At 47.8% G+C, this 18,609-nt stretch overlaps 1 pseudogene across 1 annotated transcript in view; it reads right to left on the bottom strand.

The window, feature by feature from the left end:
- The window catches only part of LOC309623026 (L-amino-acid oxidase-like), a 66,118-nt pseudogene that overhangs the window by 20,750 nt on the left and 26,759 nt on the right, over positions 1–18,609 (bottom strand). Inside the window, exon 3 of the transcript XR_014249949.1 lies at positions 230–9,084. The product of XR_014249949.1 is annotated as an L-amino-acid oxidase-like (transcript). The remainder of the gene's footprint in view (positions 1–229; positions 9,085–18,609) is intronic.

Genomic DNA, 18,609 nt, shown 5'->3' with positions numbered 1-18,609 from the left:
GACCTCAGTGAGGCTGGACACATCCCCTCCTAGCAGGCCTAGCTCCCACAGCCCTCCTGCCTCTTTCCCAGGTCTCCCTTTTTTATACAGTCAGACCACCCAGTTCTCCTAGCCCTTCTACCCCCACCTAGAGCCCTAGACCCAGTCCCCTGCCCCAGCTCTCTGAGGCTGTCCACTTCCCTCTCTCCCACGTTCCCCATGCAGGACCCTCCCACACCCTATCATGTACCTGGTGGCCAGCGTCCTGTAGGGTCTTGGCAGCGGTGAGCCCTGCCCTGCCCGCCCAATCACCACTCTCTGTTTCCTTTCTGCCGTCGGCCCCAGCCCGTCTTGGGCCAGCCGCACCATCTCTTCATACTGGGGGTCCTCAAAGCACTTGACAAGCCGGCTGTTGAAGGCCTGGGTACCCAGGCTCAGCACAGACAGGAGGGTGAGGGCCAGCCGGCCTGTGCACATGGCTGTGGAGATGTCAAGCAAATGACTGAGGACCAAGAAGTCCTGCTGGTCTTAACATTTGCTTTGAGGAGTGGTTATATCACTAGACCTGTGATGCAGCATCCCGGCACTGCCATTCCCTTCCCTCCCTACTAGAGGGTGTCTTAGTCACCAGGACTGCCAAGCTGCCCCCAGCGCCCCAGATGGTCAGCACTGCCACCTCGCCGCCCCCGCTCAAGGAATGATGCAGGATGGAGCCCTGCCCAAGGTGCCTGCCCTTGGCCATCTGGACTGCCATCCATGAGGCCAAGCCCTCAGTCCAATGAGGGACAGGTGAGGTGGACCTGTCCACCACATTGGGTGCCCCATTTCCCCCTTGGAGTTGATAGAATGTTTGTTGCAGCGAAAAGACCTAACTCACTGGCTGTGGAAGGATAGGGTGAGGATAGAGAGTATAAAGGCATCATTTAATAATGTTAACAGTTTCTGGGATGTGCATGGCAGTGTACCAGCTTACCAAGCCCCAGAGAGACATCATGAGGCCGTTTCCCAGAGATGGCCAAGGCTCACTGAAGTTAAAGAGTTTGCCCAATTGTGAGCCTGCATTTCCACACCTGCCTTGGACAGGGTTCCATTCATTCTGGCTCATACATTCCCTCTAGGAGCCTATGAAAGGTGTGTGTTTTGTGACTGTCATTTTCTTATTGTTGTCCTTGTTGAAATTATTATCTGTGTTCTGGGCTGAATTGTACCTCCCCACCAAGTCATGTGTTGAAATCTTAACCCCTGGTACCTCAGAATGTGACTGTATTTGGAGACAGGGCCTTTAATGAGGTGATGAAGTTAAAATGAGGCTGTTAAGGTGGACCCTATGCAGTCTGACTAGTGTCCTTGTAAGAAGAGGAAATTTTGACACACAGAGAGACACCAGGGATGTGGGCACAGAGCAAAGGCCATGTGAAGACACAGGGAGAAGGCACTGATGTACAAGGCAAGGAGAGAGGCCTCAGGGGGAACCAACTCTGCTGACATCTTGATCTTGGACTTCCAGCCTCCAGAACTGTGAGAAATTTCTGTTGCTTCTGCCACCCAGTCTGTAGTATTTTGTTGTTGCAGCCTGAGCAGACTAATACAGTTTGCAACCGAGTTTCCCTCTGTATCTTTCCCTAGAGTAGGGAGAAGTGAGGGTCTGTTTCTGGCTGTCAGGTCAGACTCACCACCATATACCTTTAAAAATGTGCATTCATTTTTGTTTATAAGAATCCACGCGAGGGCTTCCCTGGTGGTGCAGTGGTTGAGAATCTGCCTGCTGATGCAGGGGACACGGGTTCGAGCCCTGGTCTGGGAGGATCCCACATGCCGCGGAGCAACTGGGCCCGTAAGCCACAACTGCTGAGCCTGCGCGTCTGGAGCCTGTGCCCCGCAACGGGAGGGGCCGCGATAATGAGAGGCCCGCGCACCGCGATGAAGAGTGGCCCCTGCTTGCCGCAACTAGAGAAAGCCCTCGCACAGAAACGAAGACCCAACACAGCCAAAAATAAAGAAAAGAATCCACGCGAGCAATGTGTGAATGTATCCTTGATTCCAATCTCAGGATTTATGTTTAATTCAGGCCACCTTTCCCCCTTCATTTGTGATGGTATAGTGACATTACAGAAAAAGAAAACATAGAGGGACAAATCGTTTGTACCGCCACTGCCTCACTCTCCCACCCGGTTCCACTTATCACCATCAACAGTTTTCTGCGATTCCTTCTATTCCTGCACAGAGTAAGATGTGAGGCAGTTGCTCAATCTCCTATCTTCTCCATTTTGGACCAGAAATCAATCCCTTTTGCATACAGCTTGGCTCATAGTGGGCACTTGACATATTCGTGGAATGCAGGAGTGGACGGACGGTCAGATGGACAGACAAATGGATGAAAAATTGGGTAGACAAATAAATGAGCAGATGCGTGGACAGAGGAAAGAAAGGATACATGGACAAACGCTTTGGGGCTTCCTACAATGCCTCCCTCTGCCCTCTGCATTTCATTGCAGATTTCAAGCTTGGGGGCAGTGCTCAGCCCAGACTCTCTGTCCTTTAGTCTACTGGTCTAAAGTTTGACTCTATTTGCCCTGCCTCTCCCACTCTCCTGAGGGCCTCCTGTGCTTCCTCAGCCTCCCTCTGAGAACCCATGTGCCTGACTTTATAATTCCTTTTACTTATAATTTCTTTTACGCACATACATTTCAGAATTCAGCCTTCCTCCACCCTCAGCCATCCACCTTTTCTTCAAGGAACAAGAGTGGGGCTTATCCCTTCTCCCTTCCTTGAGGTGAGAAATGGAATCTGACCCATCCTGAAGTCATAAGTTTTGTCTCTTTGTCTCCTTACCCCTTGTGATATTTATATTTTAACCACAGAGCTGTATTGCTGGAAAACAGTGTTTAATATTGTAAGCAATTACAGCATCTTGCTCAGCCATTAAGAAACAAGAAGATGCACAGCTGGGCCTTCTAGGAAACACAAGTTCTTTGAGTGGAGGAAATTTGCGTTGAGTTACACTTTCCCATCCGCTGCTTGGCCCTGGAAAGTCAGTCCCTTTGGGCAGAGGGCTCCTCCCCAGCTAAAGAGGAGAGCAGAACAACACATCTTTGAGCTAAAGGAGCTGCCCAAATTATCCAGCTGAGCTCTTGATTTCACCCAGCAGAAACCAGACCAGGGAATCTGTGCTGGCCCTGGTGCCACAGAGGTATTCATTATTTGCCAAGGTAAGTTGACACCAGACCCACAGCCCTCAATCCACTCTTTACCCTCCTGAACTAATCAACCACTGCCTTAAAGATCTGCTGCATCTTGTCTCTGGGGTGGAGACACCACTGAGCAGCCCGGATGCCTGCCTGAGAGCCAGAGACCAGGTCTGCCTTGTCCACTCCAGTGAGGCCCCACACCTGGCACAGCTATAGCTCCACTGTGACTATTTGCTGTATAAATGAATAAATGTAAGTGAGGTGTTGCTATCCGGAATATTGCCTGCCATATCAGTAAACAAAGGATGTCACAGTCATCAGTGAATGCAGTCCTCCAACATGAGCTGGTGAGCCCTGAGGAAACTCAGGAAGGAAAGCATACCTGCCATCTAGCAGCCATCAGACTGCAGCCACTCCCTACGATGAGCCCTGAGGAAACTCAGGATGTGAAAACACAGGATACTGGCCCCAGATAGCTGAGGTGCATATCAAAGGAATGATTTCAGTGAGCCCAGACTCTTGCATCTTCCCATACATAGAAAAGCCCTAAATTCCTTAACTTGGGATATCTGGTTTTCTTTAATTAACAATAATCTTTTGATGGTCAGACTACCTGCCATTTCACTGCAAGACTTCTATATACCCTGGCTCTCCCCCTCACCTTCTTGGAGCAGTTCTCTCAGGGTTACTTGAGATGCTGCCTCACAGGCTTGAAGTCCTAAAAATTCCCACCAAATAAAACATAACTCTCAACTTTTAGGTTGTGACTATTTTTTTAGTCGACAATGTAGGTATGGAAACCACCCATCCTAGGTCTTTAAGAAATTTTTTCCCTTTGTCCCCTCCAACATACATGTGTCAGATGATATGTTTCCATTATTGGTTTGGAAAGTAGAGTCACCCTAGGCCCAGGGGCAGGGCAGTAGGGGAGGCCCAGCTTAGAGCCCTGGCCTGGCAGGATAGCTGTGGGACTCTCAGCATGGTTCTCGGGTCCCCAGGAGAGAGCTCACTGCCCCCAGGCTGGTCCCCCTGGGGCTCAGGTCTGTCCGAGATGTGGGCAGAGTTAGGAGCTGTATTCTCTCCTGCCTTGAACTTCCCAACTCCCACCCTTTTAACTGCATCAGCTCTAGGGCCTGAGGGAGGTGCTGGAGAGGGGAGGCTGAAGGGGGGATAAGCAGGCAGAATCCAGTGGTCTCTTCTCCACCTGCCGCCAGACCTGCTTCTCCTTGCCTCTGCCTACCTGGATTGAGTGAACACTTGCCCCTCCAGTTTCCTTGGCTAGAAACCCTGAAGTAGATTTGTGTCCTCCTTCTCTGGGGTCTTCACCTCCAGGTTTCCAGCCCCCTCAGCTCTGCCTCCCCAGGGCCTCTCACTAGCCCCCCACAACTTCTTTGCTAAGGCTCCCTCCCCAAACTGGCCAAGACACCCTCTCCACATCCCTCACAATGGTCACTGCCTCAGGCTCTCCCCTTCTCTACCTTGGCTACTACCAGAAGGACAGTTCTAAATGCAAGTCAGATTATGGCAACCCCTTAATTTAACCCTGCCCAGCCCCTGGTATACTTTGCCTTTATTTCTACTAAAGCTCTAATTTTGCATGATTATGCCTTTATCTATTCGGTTGGCGTGTGAACTACGTGATATCAGGGCGCTTGCAGTTCTTTATCTAGGATGCCTAGTGAAGTGTGGGTATGCAGTGGTGCTCAAAGAGTGCTTTAGCAGTGAATGTGGGAACGAGGTGTGGGGCTGTGTGCCCATCTCGGCCAGCAGCGAGGCCAGAGGATGATTGCATACCACTTCTCTGAATTCAGGCAGTGCTCTTGCTCTTTTCACCTCTACTTAGACTTGGATCCTCCTACAAGGGCTTCCTGGTCACCCCCTACTGCTGTGCTTCAGGATTTTCAGGTTAGATTTCCCCACCTGGGGTTTAACTCTGGTTGCGAGCCCTGCGCTTCCTCCTCTTCTGGGTTCCCAGTGTATTTTTGTTTTCCATGCACACCTCCCACTTCTGGGACTCAAGTCTGCTACAGTTCCTGTAGTCCTCTTGTTCTGAGAACTGTCACCCTCTTCTGTCCCACCCTTTGCTGAGTGGTGGGGATTTGGGGTTGCCCAGGATGTGGTGGAGCACAAAGGCCAGGTGCAGCCTAGGCTGGAGAGAAAGGGTGGGATTTGACTGGGTAGAAAGTGATAGTAAATGTGTCAGCACCCGCTCCTGGCACACCTTGCTCTCTGCTCTCTGAGACAAAGAGCCATGGAAGGGGGCCTCAAGCTTCGCAGTACTTAGCAATGTACTAGCCAAGCTGTTCGGCAGGGATGCTGGCATCCTGTTTCAGACCTTTCTAATCACCTCCCAAAGTGCCCCAACTCTGCCACAACTCTCATGCCCAGTAACCAAAGGAGACAAATCTACAAAGTGCTGGAGATCTTTGGAGATAGGCATAGTGTCAGCCAGGGGTGAGGGTAAGCCTCTTATTCTGATAGATCTTATTCATTTGTTGATTCATTTATTACTCATTCATTCAGCACATCTTTACTGAACACCCTACTAAAGTGCCTGGGATCCCTTAGGAAAAAAACACACAGGACTTCCACTAGAGGATATGCAAATGAACAGGCATCATCATTAGTCATCAGGGAAATGTAGATTAAAACCCCAGTGAGGTTCCTCTTAACATCCATTAGCCATTAGAGATGGATGAGATTAAAAGACTGACAGTAGGAAGTACTGGCCAGCGTGTGGAGCAACTGGAACTCTCATACGGCGTTGGTGGGTGTGTAACTTGGTACAATCACTTTGGAAAACCATTTGTCACTATCTACTAATGCTACATATATGTATACCCTATGATCTGGAAATTCCACTCCCTTAATATATATCCACAAATGAGTGCATATGTCCACCAAAGACACAGACAGGAATGTTCATAATGGCCCCAAACTCAAACTCACATAGATAAACGATATATATAAAGTATATATTCATACAACACTACCCAGCAGAAAAAAAGCAATTAAGCAAAGAAAACAAAACTAATTACTGATAACACTTCTCAACCAACATGGGTAAATGTCACAGGCATAAAGTTGAGAAAAAGAAACATACTATATTATTTCATACATGATGTTTAAAAACATGCAGAACTAACCACTGGGGATAAAAGTAGCAGTAGGGATTACCTCTTGAGGGTATTGACTGGAAAGGAGCACTTCTAGGGTGATGGAAATGTTTTATATTGTCATCTGGGTAGTTGTCACTCAAGTGTATGAATATACACAACTTCATCAATTAAGATATCTGCACTATGCTATATATAAATTATACCCTATTAAAAATTTAAAAACAAATTCTAAATCATAAAAAAGTACCCATGTGCTAAAATTAAAATTGCTTTTTTCTAAGTTATAAAAAGGGAGGAAGGAGATAACAGTGGAGGAGAGAGAAAATAAACAAAACTATGAATAGTATGTCAGGTGGCAAAAAGCATTCCGGAGAAAGACAGGAGGGCACAGGGCCTGAGGAGATCTGGGGAGGGCTGGAGCCCAGAGGGAAAGGGGGAGCAGGAAGTCAGGCGTGAGGCTGGTGGGGATTCAGGCTGATATCTGCTGAGAACCCCCCTGTCCCACAGCCCACCTGCACCACTTCTTGGACCCGATTAAGGCTTTAGAAACCCTAAGTACTGACAAGCGAAATTCTCAGTAAAACATTGCCAAACTGCAATAGAAGAGAGTACAACAAAATTCTGATTTTTGTTTATGTTTAAAAAATATCCACTATTGAACTGTTGGGGAACCCTCATCCTTTTTGGGGAGGTGCCCCCGTGTTGCCAGGGCCCAGGGTGTAGGTATGACATCACTCCTGCTAATCCAGCTCTGATGTTAATTCACTCACTCCCCACCCATACACTTGGAGGCCGGTCCTCTTACTACTGCTGTTTCCCCATGAGGAAGCCAAGGCTCACGGGAAGGAGCCAGGGACTTCCTGAGGCCTGATCATATTTGCATGCATGTGTCTGAGCTGAGGGTGAGTCCAGCTCTGCCCGGCTTCTGAGTATGCCCTGAGCTGTGCTTCCTGGGAGGAACTCTTGCAGGTCTAGACTGAAAACAATGTGACCAACATCTGACTCAAGCCCTGGTGCTTCATTGACAGAACAGGTGTGCACACAGACACCACACAGAGGAACACACCAGAGACCCAGCAAGCAGATTAGCTCTCAAGGGTGGGCAGTGCTGGGGCAGGGCTGCCACAGAACCCCAGTCCTGAGAGGTGGACACCCCTTCAAGGTGGTGGGGACCAGGCTTCCCAGGTGTGTCTTGGGACCCATGTTCCTAGAACTGGGACCTGACTATGTGGGCTAGGGCTGCCAGCTTCCCCGGTCCTTGTACCTTGGTTGCCGAGTGAGCTCTGCTTGCGGGTTCCCCCAGCCCCTGCCTCATCAGGCATCCTGGACCTGTTCTCCAATTTACTCAGAGCCAGAAGAGAGGAGGGTCTTCAGGTTGCCTGAATATGAAGACATTGGTCAAGGGAGGGTTTAGCAAGACCTCAGACCTGTGCTGGGGGAATGTGTCCTGGGAGAGTCAGTTCTGGAGAGGGGCCTGTGCTGGGAGAGTCTATCCTGGGGGAGCCTTACTGGGGGGCCTGTGCTGGGGGACTCTGTTCTTGAGGGGGCTGTGCTGGGAGGGCCTTTCCTACTCGCCATCTGCTGGGATGAGACAGAGCTCAGGGAAGGGGCCCCTCGAAGGGTGGGTTGAAGATGATTTGTTCCAAGGTCCCCTGGGGATTAACCTGCTCGCTGAGGGTAGGGCTGGTGGAGGCTGGGAGGAGATATGAGCAGGTCATGGAGGATCCAGGAACTAGAAGGAGCAAGACATTGAGACAGGGAGGGTGAGACCCTGGGTAGGTGCCCTGCCTGCAGTCCTACAGGGCCTGTCCATGGCCTTCACTCCCTGCCCTTTGCCCTCCTCTTTTTGCACCTGCCCAGCTCCTCCTCCACACCCATGGCTTGGGGTGAGAGCCATCTGGAGCCCGGCCTGCTCATGCTCTCTGTATCCCACGCAGTAGATTATCACTGAGCCGTGCCTTTATGTCCTCCTCTTGGCACAGGTGTCAAGTAGAGTGAAACAGACATGGTGGGTGGGCTATGTGGGCCTTGCACCTCCCCACTCTCCTCTGCAAGCATAATGCAGAACCTCACAAACTGCATGGAGGTCTTTGAAGGGGTGGGGCATGCAGGGTAGGGAGAGGGGAGAAAGAACATGGAACCAGGAGGAGGGGGTGGCACACACACGAACCCTGACTTTGTACAGCTCCAGACCGACCCGCCTCACCCCCATGGAGGCTGACTCACCCACAAGTCATGCAGAGCCTGCCCCTGAGACACGTCCTCCCCTGCCTGCATCAGCTCCCAGGAGAAAGGGAGACAGACTGTCCTTGGGGCCACCCCAAGACCATCTTAGCCTTTCGAGAAGATGAAATGACAGGATGCAGGGAGAGGCATCCCTCCTTTGGTCACAGATGTCCCATCCCACCCCAGCCCTTGTACCAGCTCACCAAGAAGCCAGTCCCAGGGAAGGGTGCTGGTCTAGATGGAAGAGGACCAGGCCTCAGGTCAGGGGGAGGCGAACACACTCTCTTCAGGGGTGGCAGGCTGGTTAGAGGAGGGGTTACTTACAGGGTCTGCCAAGTTCATCCTGAAAGGCTGTGCTGTGAGAGAAGGTGAGGGGCCACATGCCCAAGAGCCTGCTTAGAGGTAGGGCACGTGCACAAGGTCAGGGCTTGAACCTAGCCGTCAGCATCTGGGAGAGTGGGTGGAGTTCAGAGTCCAGGGCAAGGATGTACCCATTGTGCTCCTGTCCTCTTGTGGCTGGGCTTCCTGGTCTCACTTCCTCCTGCTTTTCAGATCTCTACTGACAGGCCCTGCTGGAGTACGAGGAGAAAAGGGTGGGATTTCAGGGCTGTTAGCCAAAACCAAATGCTAAGGCTTGTTTTCCTTCCCTCAGCAGACGTCTAGGAAGAAGTCCATCTGATGCAACAGGAGCATGTGCAAGAGCGTACCAATCAATGACCCAGCAGGACCAGGCCACCTGAGGCTGGATGGGTGGGGCCGACCCTTGGTTTCTACCTCTCACCACCTCCCTCCACCTAGCTCCTGTGCTCGTTTCCCAGCAAATCCTGCTGGAAGTAGGTTGGGGTGACCTGGGGTGGTCCCATGCATGGCTTATCTCTCCATCTTGAAACCTGGTCTTCCTTCTCTCGAGAACTGCACATGAGGAAAAGTTCTGGTTTGACCAGCAGCCATTAGGTGCCCCTTGGAGGGATGAGGGAGCACAGTGGAAGGTCCACAAGTTGAGTGGTGCCTGTGGCCCAGACTGCACTCTGCCCTTGCCTGTGTGTCTCCAAGCTGCTCTCTTCCTCCTGGAAACCCATTTCTCCCACCCTTTCACCCCACCTGCACGTCTGGGGTCAGTGTTGTCCTCCCCATGATGGGTGGGGGGGGTGGAGGAGGTGGCTGGAGCACCTGCCCGCTGTCTTTCTTGGCTCTCTGCCTGGGTTTGCTGTGTGTTTGGCTCATCACACATGTCCAGTCTGTTGTTTCTGAACCCCACTTTGCCCTGACATGAGAAGATTCATGTCCCCCCACAATCTGAACTTCTATTAAGCTGCCAATGAACTATCATTGCCTATGAACCAGCTTATATATTTGGCACAGGTTTTCTACTTGCTCAATGAGGTTTATCCTGGCTCCATGGATCCTAAAAATTCCATCTGTCCCATGTAGAGTGGCGCTCCTGACCCTGAGGTGCTCAGAAGCAAGGCTGTGCCTCTGTCCTATGAGGTGCCCTGTGCACAGGGATGCAGCACGGTGGGGAAGGCTGGGAGAGGGAGATGGAGGGACGGGGAAGTGAAGGAGAAGGGCGCAGGGAGGGAGGGCTAGAGGGAGGGAGGAAGAGAGTTAGGAAAGGAGAGAGGGAAGGAGGGGGGAGACAGGGGGAGGGAGGGTCAGAGGGAGGGAGGAAGCGAGGAAATGAGAAGGGAGGGAAGGGAAAAAGAAGGGAGGGAAAGAGGGAAAAAATGGCAAGACGGATGCCAAGTACTTTCCAAATTTGGACACATGGGGTCAAAGAGCAGGCACATAACAGCGTTTATTAAATCACCGAAAAGAACAAGAAAATAATCCCTGCCTTCGAGTAGTTCCTGTTTGCATACAGTAAATAGCTGTACTGAACAATAACTCCACTATTCACATTCCTTCATTTTTGTCACTCTCAAATATGCCTGTGTACCTGTGGCGTACAGGCCCCGAGTATACGGTGGTGAATAAGGCAGGCAAACATCAGGGGTCCTACGGAATTTTCAATCTAAGGACAGACAAAATAAAAGAGTAAAATGTACCTTCCATTGTTAGGTGATGATAGTGCCAAGGGTTAAAAAAGCAAAGGAGGGGACAAGAAGTGATGGGGTGGTTCCAATTTTAGGTGAAGTAGCGATCCTGGGTGGCTATCTGGAGCGTGTGGTGGAGGTGTATGTAGTGGAGATGCAGAGTGATGGAGGTGTGTGTGGGCGGATGGTGGAGGAGGTGTGTATAGTAGAGCTGTGTGTGGTGGAGGTATGTGTGATGGAGCTGTGCAGAGTGGAGAGGTGTGGTAGTGGAGGTGTTGTTTGTGGTACTGGGGTGCCCGTGCACCAAGCATCCTTCCTGGTGCCTCTGGTGGTGGTCCCATCCTGAATCAGTGACCTATGGCGCTGCCCGTCCAAGCCTGAGATGAACCCGAGGCCGTTTTTCCCACCTTCCTGCCTGCTGCTCCAGTGGTCAGTTTTCTCCCCAGGCTCGCCCCAGGCTCGTCCACCTTCAGGACACCTGGCCTGATGGGGTCCGTATTGATTTTAAGCCTTAGGACTGCCAGAGGGATCCTTTCAAATATGTCAGATAAGGGCCCACTCTGCTTGTCTCCCTAACCCCATGCCTCTTCATTTTGATCAGAGGAAAAGCCGAGGGCCTACAGAGCCCTCCAAGTGCCCACCAAGCTCTGCCCCTATTACTCTTCAACCTGGTCCATACTCTTTTCCCCTTTTGCCTTCGGCTTCAAGCACACTGGCCTCCTGCAGGTCACTGAACAGCTCAGGCTGGCTCCAGCCTAATCCTTTGAATGAACTGTTTTCTTTGCCTGGAATGGTCTTCCCTAGGTTTCTCAGTGGCCCTCACCCTCTACAGTCTTTGCTTAAGTGCTACCTTCCCAGTCATACCTTCTATGACCACACACCTGCCCCACTCTTCACCTGCCTCCTGCTTTATTTTCTCCATAATACTTGTCATCTTCTAATAGCCTATTTATTTATAGTTTCCCTTTACAGAAAATGGAAACTCCACAAGGTCAGGGAATGCCATTTTGGTCACTGCTGTATCCCAGTTCTTGACCCATAGTAAGTGCTCAATAAATATCTGTTGAATGGGGAGCTCTAAATATTCATTAAATTTGAAACAGCAGAGTAGCGCTTTTTTTTCAGAACCTTCAGGACAGAGGGAGCTGAGTTGTGGGGACCTTCCCATTTCTCAGGGACCTTCCCCACCTGGGACTCTCCTCCAGCAGGAGGCGGCACTGCAGTTGCTCCAGTTTGGCCCATCCATCTCTGGCCAGGCTGCTGGTGCCCCCTTGGAATTACCAAAACACAAGGTGTTCAGCATGCAGTGTCCCCCTTTCCCATCACAGGGCCCCCTCCTTGGAGCCCAGGCACTTGAGTATCTCTGGTTCTTAATTAGCAGCTCTGTTTGGCTAGGTGTGGGTGGTGAAGAGAGGGGACAGTAGGTGGTTATATCCCTCAGGTGAGCAGGGCTAGTATTGTCTCCCCATTGTGTGCTTGAGTGTGGATGTAAGTCTACATTGCTAGAGGCAATTATTGTGTATTTTGTGTTGAATGAAGAGATGGCAGGCTCTGTCTGCGTGATGGTATGTGGGAGTGTATGTGGAGCCACTGTGGAGGTGATTATGTTTGTGGGTGTCTCATGTTTACACCTGGGGGCCTGTGCCTCCCTTTAATCTCTAAGACTGTATGTGGGTCATGGGACATACACGAGTGCACAAGTATAGGATGCACCCCCCTAAATTCTGCTGTATGAGCCCAGAGTTTTGGAGATTTGTCTTGACCACAGAGAACTCCAGGCAAAGGAGAGTCGCTCCCTCTCCTTCTGTAACAGGGAAGAGACAAATCTGACTACATGTTGTATCTGTTTCTTTTACTAAAGGTTAAAACCTTTGCTTTCTGCTGCTTTTGTTCACTAAAAGGATACTGTCTGTACATAATGGCCTGCCTCGGGGAACCCTGTTCCTCTGCCTGAATGTTAAACCAAAGTGCCTTTGTTCAGGGAAACATCCTGACCCCGTCCACCTGTGGATGGGTGCAAGAAAGAAGAAATTAACACATCCCCTCTGAGGCTGGCCATTCCAGGGGACATCTGCAAAACTTAATGGCCTTTTTACTTTACTTCCTCATCTCCTCCCCCTCTCTGTTCTATAAAAGAAACTGGTATCCAAACCCCAATAAGATGGTTCTTTTGAGACATTAGTCTGCCATCCTCTCAGTCTGCCAGCTTTCTGAATAAAGTCATATTCCTTGCCTCAACACCTCGTCTCTGATTTATTGGCCTGTCATGCCTCGAGCAGAGCGAGCTTGGACTCAGTAACAATCCCAACCTGTCTTTCTCTCTTTCTCATCATATAACATGCAGATGTATTCTATTTACAAGTAACATACGAAGAAAAAAAGGTGGGAAATTAGCACACTAGGTGATTATTCAGTTTATCAGTTAGTTTAGTTATTGTCTCTTGGACAAAGTAGTTTAGATCAACACTCGTAAAATATTGCAACACCATTCAGTTTTGAAATCAATTTGAACTGAAGAGTCATAATCTTTTAATGAATGAATGACTGAATGGATTTATTTATTTTTATCTCATCACACTCACAGAAACACACTCACAGACACACTCAGAATGTTTTTTGAAATTGAGGTATAATTGACATATAACATTTTATTCATATCAGGCATACAACGTAATGATTCAATATTTGTATTATTGCAAAATGATCACCACAATAAGTCTAGTCAACATCCATCACCAAACATAGTTACACATTTTTTTTCTTGTGATGAGAACATTTAAGATCTACTCTTTTAGCAACTTTCAAATATACAATGCAGTATTGTTAACTACAGTCACTGTGTAGTGTTGTACATTACATCCTCATGACTTGTTTATCTTATAAGTGGAAGTTTGTACCTTTTGACCACCTTCACCCATTTTACCCACCCCTCACTGCTTGCCTCTGGCTACCACCAATCTGTACTTTGTACCTATGAATTCAGGTTTTTTTTTTTAAATTAATTTTTAAAGATTTTATATATATTCTCAGCTATCTTTTAAATAAAATAAAATGAAGTACAATTGAGTAGAAAATATTAGAGTGACCATCCTTAAAACTAAGTATTTTATATTTTATTTATTTATTTGTGGAACTTTTGTTTCAGTTAAAAATTTGGATGTAGTTGGGTATATAGGTACATCAATGGATAGGTACCTCTTGGGTACTGGGTAAAGATGTAAGTTATATTTCTTCTTTCACTGGGTGATGATAAAAAATTTGAAAGCTAGTGAGGCTATTCTAATATTCCTTAAGTATAATATATCCTAAATACACATATTTATGAAGAATATATATTGTGCCTCCATTAATCACTTTTGGAATTTGCAGTCTATTGGATGGGCCTCCTCTGACTAGTCTGTCTATGATAGGCCTTAGTCCGCTCCCAACTTACCCTGCACCTCCCTTGCCTCACATTTGTCACTTGGCGAGGCTGGTGGTCATCAGAGGCCCCCTTTACCCACCAGACTTCAGTGTTGGGGGATGAAGCAAACCCAGGTTTGGTATTTAGAGAATCTGGTATCAGAACAAGAGCTAAACGGAGATCCAGATAGATTTCATAGTGTCCTACATTTCCCAAAACCCAAAACTAAGCACCAACTGGGAAGTTTTCTCAGGCTAGTTGTTTATTGCTGAAATTGGATTCCAAATTTCTCTCTTATGACCAAACCTCTGTATGTTTTACTAAAGAATAGCAACTCCGTCCCAATTTTATGGGAAGAACCTGACAACATAGCTTTCAAGGCCTTAAAGGAGAGTTTGATGGTCTCACCTGTCCCTTAGGCAGCCCAATTATCAGATTCCCTTTTACCTTTTTGTCTTTGAAAAGGAAGGGAATGCCCTTGGAGTATTCATCCAACAATACGGGGACTACCAGCAACCTATAGGGTATTATAAGCCAGCAACTGGACCCAATGGCACAGGGATACCCCCCTTGCCTTAGTGCCATTACGGGTACAGCCATTTTGGTTAAGACCACTGAGAAAATCATGTGGGATCCCCTTTAACCATTTTTATATCTCACGTAGTAGAAGCTCTCTAGGATCCTCATCACAGTCAACACTTCTCAGTCAGCTGCCTCACCTCCTGTGAAGTCCTTTTGTTAACGCTCTTTACGTAACTCTTTTATGTTCTAATATCCTTACCCATGCTACTCTCCTCCCTCCATCTGATGTCCCTCCTGACTGTTTAATGCTGATGGATCACTTTCTGATTCCTCATGATGATTTGCAGAAAATTTCTTTGAGTAACACTGACTTCTCACTGTTCACTGATGGTTCATATTTAAAAGGTGACAATGGTAAATATTGTGCTGGATATACAGTTGCAACTCCTTTTGATGTTGTTGAGGCAGCATCTTTACCATGGCTACTTCAGTCCAACAGGCTGAGTTCGAGGCTCTTACACAGGCTTGTACTTTAGTCAAGGACAAAACCGCCAATGTTATACTGATAGTAGACATGCTTTCTGTGTAGCTCATGATTTTGGAATGTTGTGAAAGCAGTGTGGTTTCCTTTCTTCCAGTGAAAATAAAATTTATAATGGTCCCCATGTTCAGGAATTATTAGATGCAATATTTTAACCTGCCACTTTATTATTAAGATTCTGGGGCATTCTAAACTTGACTTTCTGGAAGCTAAGGGAAATCACCTTGCTGACATTTTGGCAAGGAATGCTGCCCTTAAAGGGACCAACAGCAGCCAAACCTCTGTCATGGGCCAAAGGAATATTTTCCCAAATGATAACTTAGAAAAACTGGCTAGAGAAACTGAACAATTGGCCTCAGGAAGGAAAAAACAAGATTGGAAATTCAACAAAATTGTTGATTTGATAAGAGAGAAAACTCTGGTTCAGACCACATAATAACCCCTTCCTACCAGAGACTCTAAAATTCGCACTCCTCACCACTGTACATGCATTAAACCACTGGTCTACTGACAAAATGATAGCATTCATGAGTCAATGTTGGTGGGGAAAAATGAACAAGGCCACAAAAAAGTGCCTACCACACTGCCCCACTTACATAAAGTACAACCCAGGGAAGCCTATTCATACTGCTTCAGGACATTTTATTTTATTTATTTATTTTAAAATACTTTTTTGATATGGACCATTTTTAAAGTCTTTATTGAATTTTGTTACAACATTGCTTCTGTTTTATGTTTTTTGGCCACGAGGCATGTGGGATCTTAGCTTCCTGATCAGGGATCAAACCTGCACCCCCTGCACTGGAAGTCGAAGTCTTAACCACTGGACCGCCAGGGAAGTACCTGATCCAGGACATCTTAATTGGCCCAATGGACAATTCAAGGTCTGGCAAATGGATTTCATTCAACTTCCTTCATCTCATGGATATAAATATGTTTTAGTCATGGTCTGTGTGTTTTCACACTGGACTGAAGCTTTCTCTTGGAGACGACTGCCTCTTCTGTGGCTAAATTCCATCAGGAAAAAATTATCCTTACCTCGGAAACTCCTTTCAAACTTCATAGTGATTGAGGGGTAAAACCTAATTTGCTGGATAAGTGCTTTAACAAACGGTGCTATTTGGCAGGTTTTACAATTCCACTGTGCTTATTACCCTCAATCCTCTGGTTTAGTTGAATGCACTAATGGCATTATTAAAACTCAATCAGGGACTTCCCTGGTGGCGCAGTGGTTAAGAGTCCACCTGCCAATGCAGGGGACACACGTTCGATCCCTGGTCCAGGAAGATCCCACGTGCCACGGAGCAACTAAGCCTGTGCGCCACAACTACAGAGCCTGTTCTCCACGAGCCACAGTTACTGAGCCCACATGCCACAACTACTGAAGCCCATGTGCCTAGAGCCTCTGCTCCGCAACAAGGGAAGCTACTGCAATGAGAGACCCCTGCACCGCAACAAGGAGTGGCCCCTGCTCACCGCAACTAGAGAAAGCACACACGCGGCAACGAAAACCCAATGCAGCCAAAAATAAATAAATATATTTATAAAAAAGAAAAAAACTCAATCAGCAAAAATTCGTAGAGTCCCTCCAAATACCTTTGTCAAAAGCATTACCATTGGTCCTTCTAAATCTCAAGATCACTCTTTTTGTAACCCATAAACTCTCATCCTTTGAGATAGTCACAGGATGCCCTATGCACTTGGCTCCTGTTTCTTTTGACCCACAGATGATAAAAGGAGAGATGCTTCAATATTGCAAAGACCTAATTGCTTCTATTAAAAATAACCATTCCTTGGTAGAACAGTCTTTTCACAGTGTGCTCTTGGGAGATGAAGGCCTTAAGTATCATACCTTCCAACCTAGATACTTCATATTGGAAAATTCACCTCCAGAAGAACTCTCTTTAACCTCACTGAAAAGACTCCTATCAGGTACTGCTAACCAACCTTGGGCTGCCGAACTCCAAGGAATAGACTCTTAGATTCACATGATACAGCTAAAGAAAGTATCAAACCTTGACTGGACCTGCACATCATCTGGTGACCTTAAAATAAAAATGTCCTTAAATTGAAGCAGATGACATCTGATGAGACAACTTTCCCAAGAATCTGGACCAGGACTGTTGGAAGTTTGTCACCAAACCTTTGATGATACATAACACTTCAGATGATCTTCAATGTCTATGAACTTGAACTTTAGGTAAAAAGTGCCTGAGACGTCTCTCTCCTACCTCTCTTTGTTACTTGAATGTGACCTTAATAGGTCTCCAATCTGTGCACTTTCTCTCCAATGTGAGACACTATACCCAGGGAAGGTTTTTCTTGACATCGAGACAAAAAGTCGCTGAAACTAGAAAACCTGACCCTTGACCAGTTATGCTTTCAGAGCAAGATCTTGCTTCAAAGGAGGGAATATTAAAAAATTAATGGTCAGAAACCTCAGTTAAAGAGAGTTGGGAGAGCAGAAGGGGGAGCTCTCAGACCTTGCAATGATAGCAGAGCCCAACGGGATGAAGAGACTCATTTTCTGGTAAGAACTCAGCCTACAAAAAGCCATGGACTCTTTGTTTACTATAGCCCTCCCAACTTCCTTTTTCCCCTCTATAAAAGCATTCTCCTTCCCTTGCTGTCCAGGAGACTTGCACGTGGTTGCAGACTCCGAATTGTAGTTCTCTGCTGATCCCAAATAAACCCATCTTTGCTGGAGAAACATCTGGCAGTCTATTTATTTCAGGTCAACAAAGCTCACATTTGTTGTTGAAGCTCCAGCCCCTAGCCTGGTGTCTGGCTCAGAAGACTCATATGGGAAATGTTGAGCTGAATTCCAAATCAAGAAGTGAAGATAGTTCTCCTTTGAGGTCTGCATTGCTAAGGCCTGAGGCATGTGGCAGAGGCTGGGTTTGGAAGGGAAGGTCTGGGGTCTGTTCTGGCCCTGCTGAGTTTTGGGTCCTCAGGACCATCAGTTTCTCCCCGACTTGCAGATGGCCACCTTCTTGCAGTGTCCTCACATGGTGGAGCAAGAGAGGGCTCTGGTTTCTTCCTCTTCTTCTTCTAAGGGCACTATTCCCATCAAGGGGACTCCTCTGTCACGATCTCGTCTAAACTTAACTACATTCTGAAGGGTCCACCTCCAAGCACCATCACATTGGGGGTTAGGGCTTCGACATATGAATTCGGCAGAGACACAAACTTTCAAGTAAATAACACCTCTTGTCTCTCCAGTCATCTTCATGAGTAAGCCCATTGCCCCTTCTGTGTTCGGGGGTCCCGGGGAGCAGAAGATACAGGGAGGGGTGGTGCTGGGCAGTGGAGAAGGGGAAAAGTGAGGGCAGGGCCTGGCCTGGCTCAGGGAGGGGCAGAGCTGGCTCACAGCTGTGCAAGAGGCAAGTGAACTGGGTGCCCAAGGCTTTGGCTCCAGTACGAGTAGTCACAGTGGTTGACCACTCCTTCTGAGCGAGGTTCTGTGCTTTACATACTGTAATTCATTTAACAATACAGTGCTATTGCTTCCATTTTACAGATGATGAAAGCAAGGCTCAGAGACACCAAGTAACCTGCAAGGCCACACCACACAGCTAGAAACAGTGGAGAGAGCGGA

Source organism: Balaenoptera borealis (genome assembly GCF_965194805.1).
Source record: "Balaenoptera borealis genome assembly, chromosome: 2".
In the NCBI taxonomy this organism is placed as follows: domain Eukaryota; kingdom Metazoa; phylum Chordata; class Mammalia; order Artiodactyla; family Balaenopteridae; genus Balaenoptera; species Balaenoptera borealis.
The sequence above is the reverse complement of the archived record's forward strand: the minus strand, read 5'-3'. Positions and strand labels throughout refer to the sequence as shown.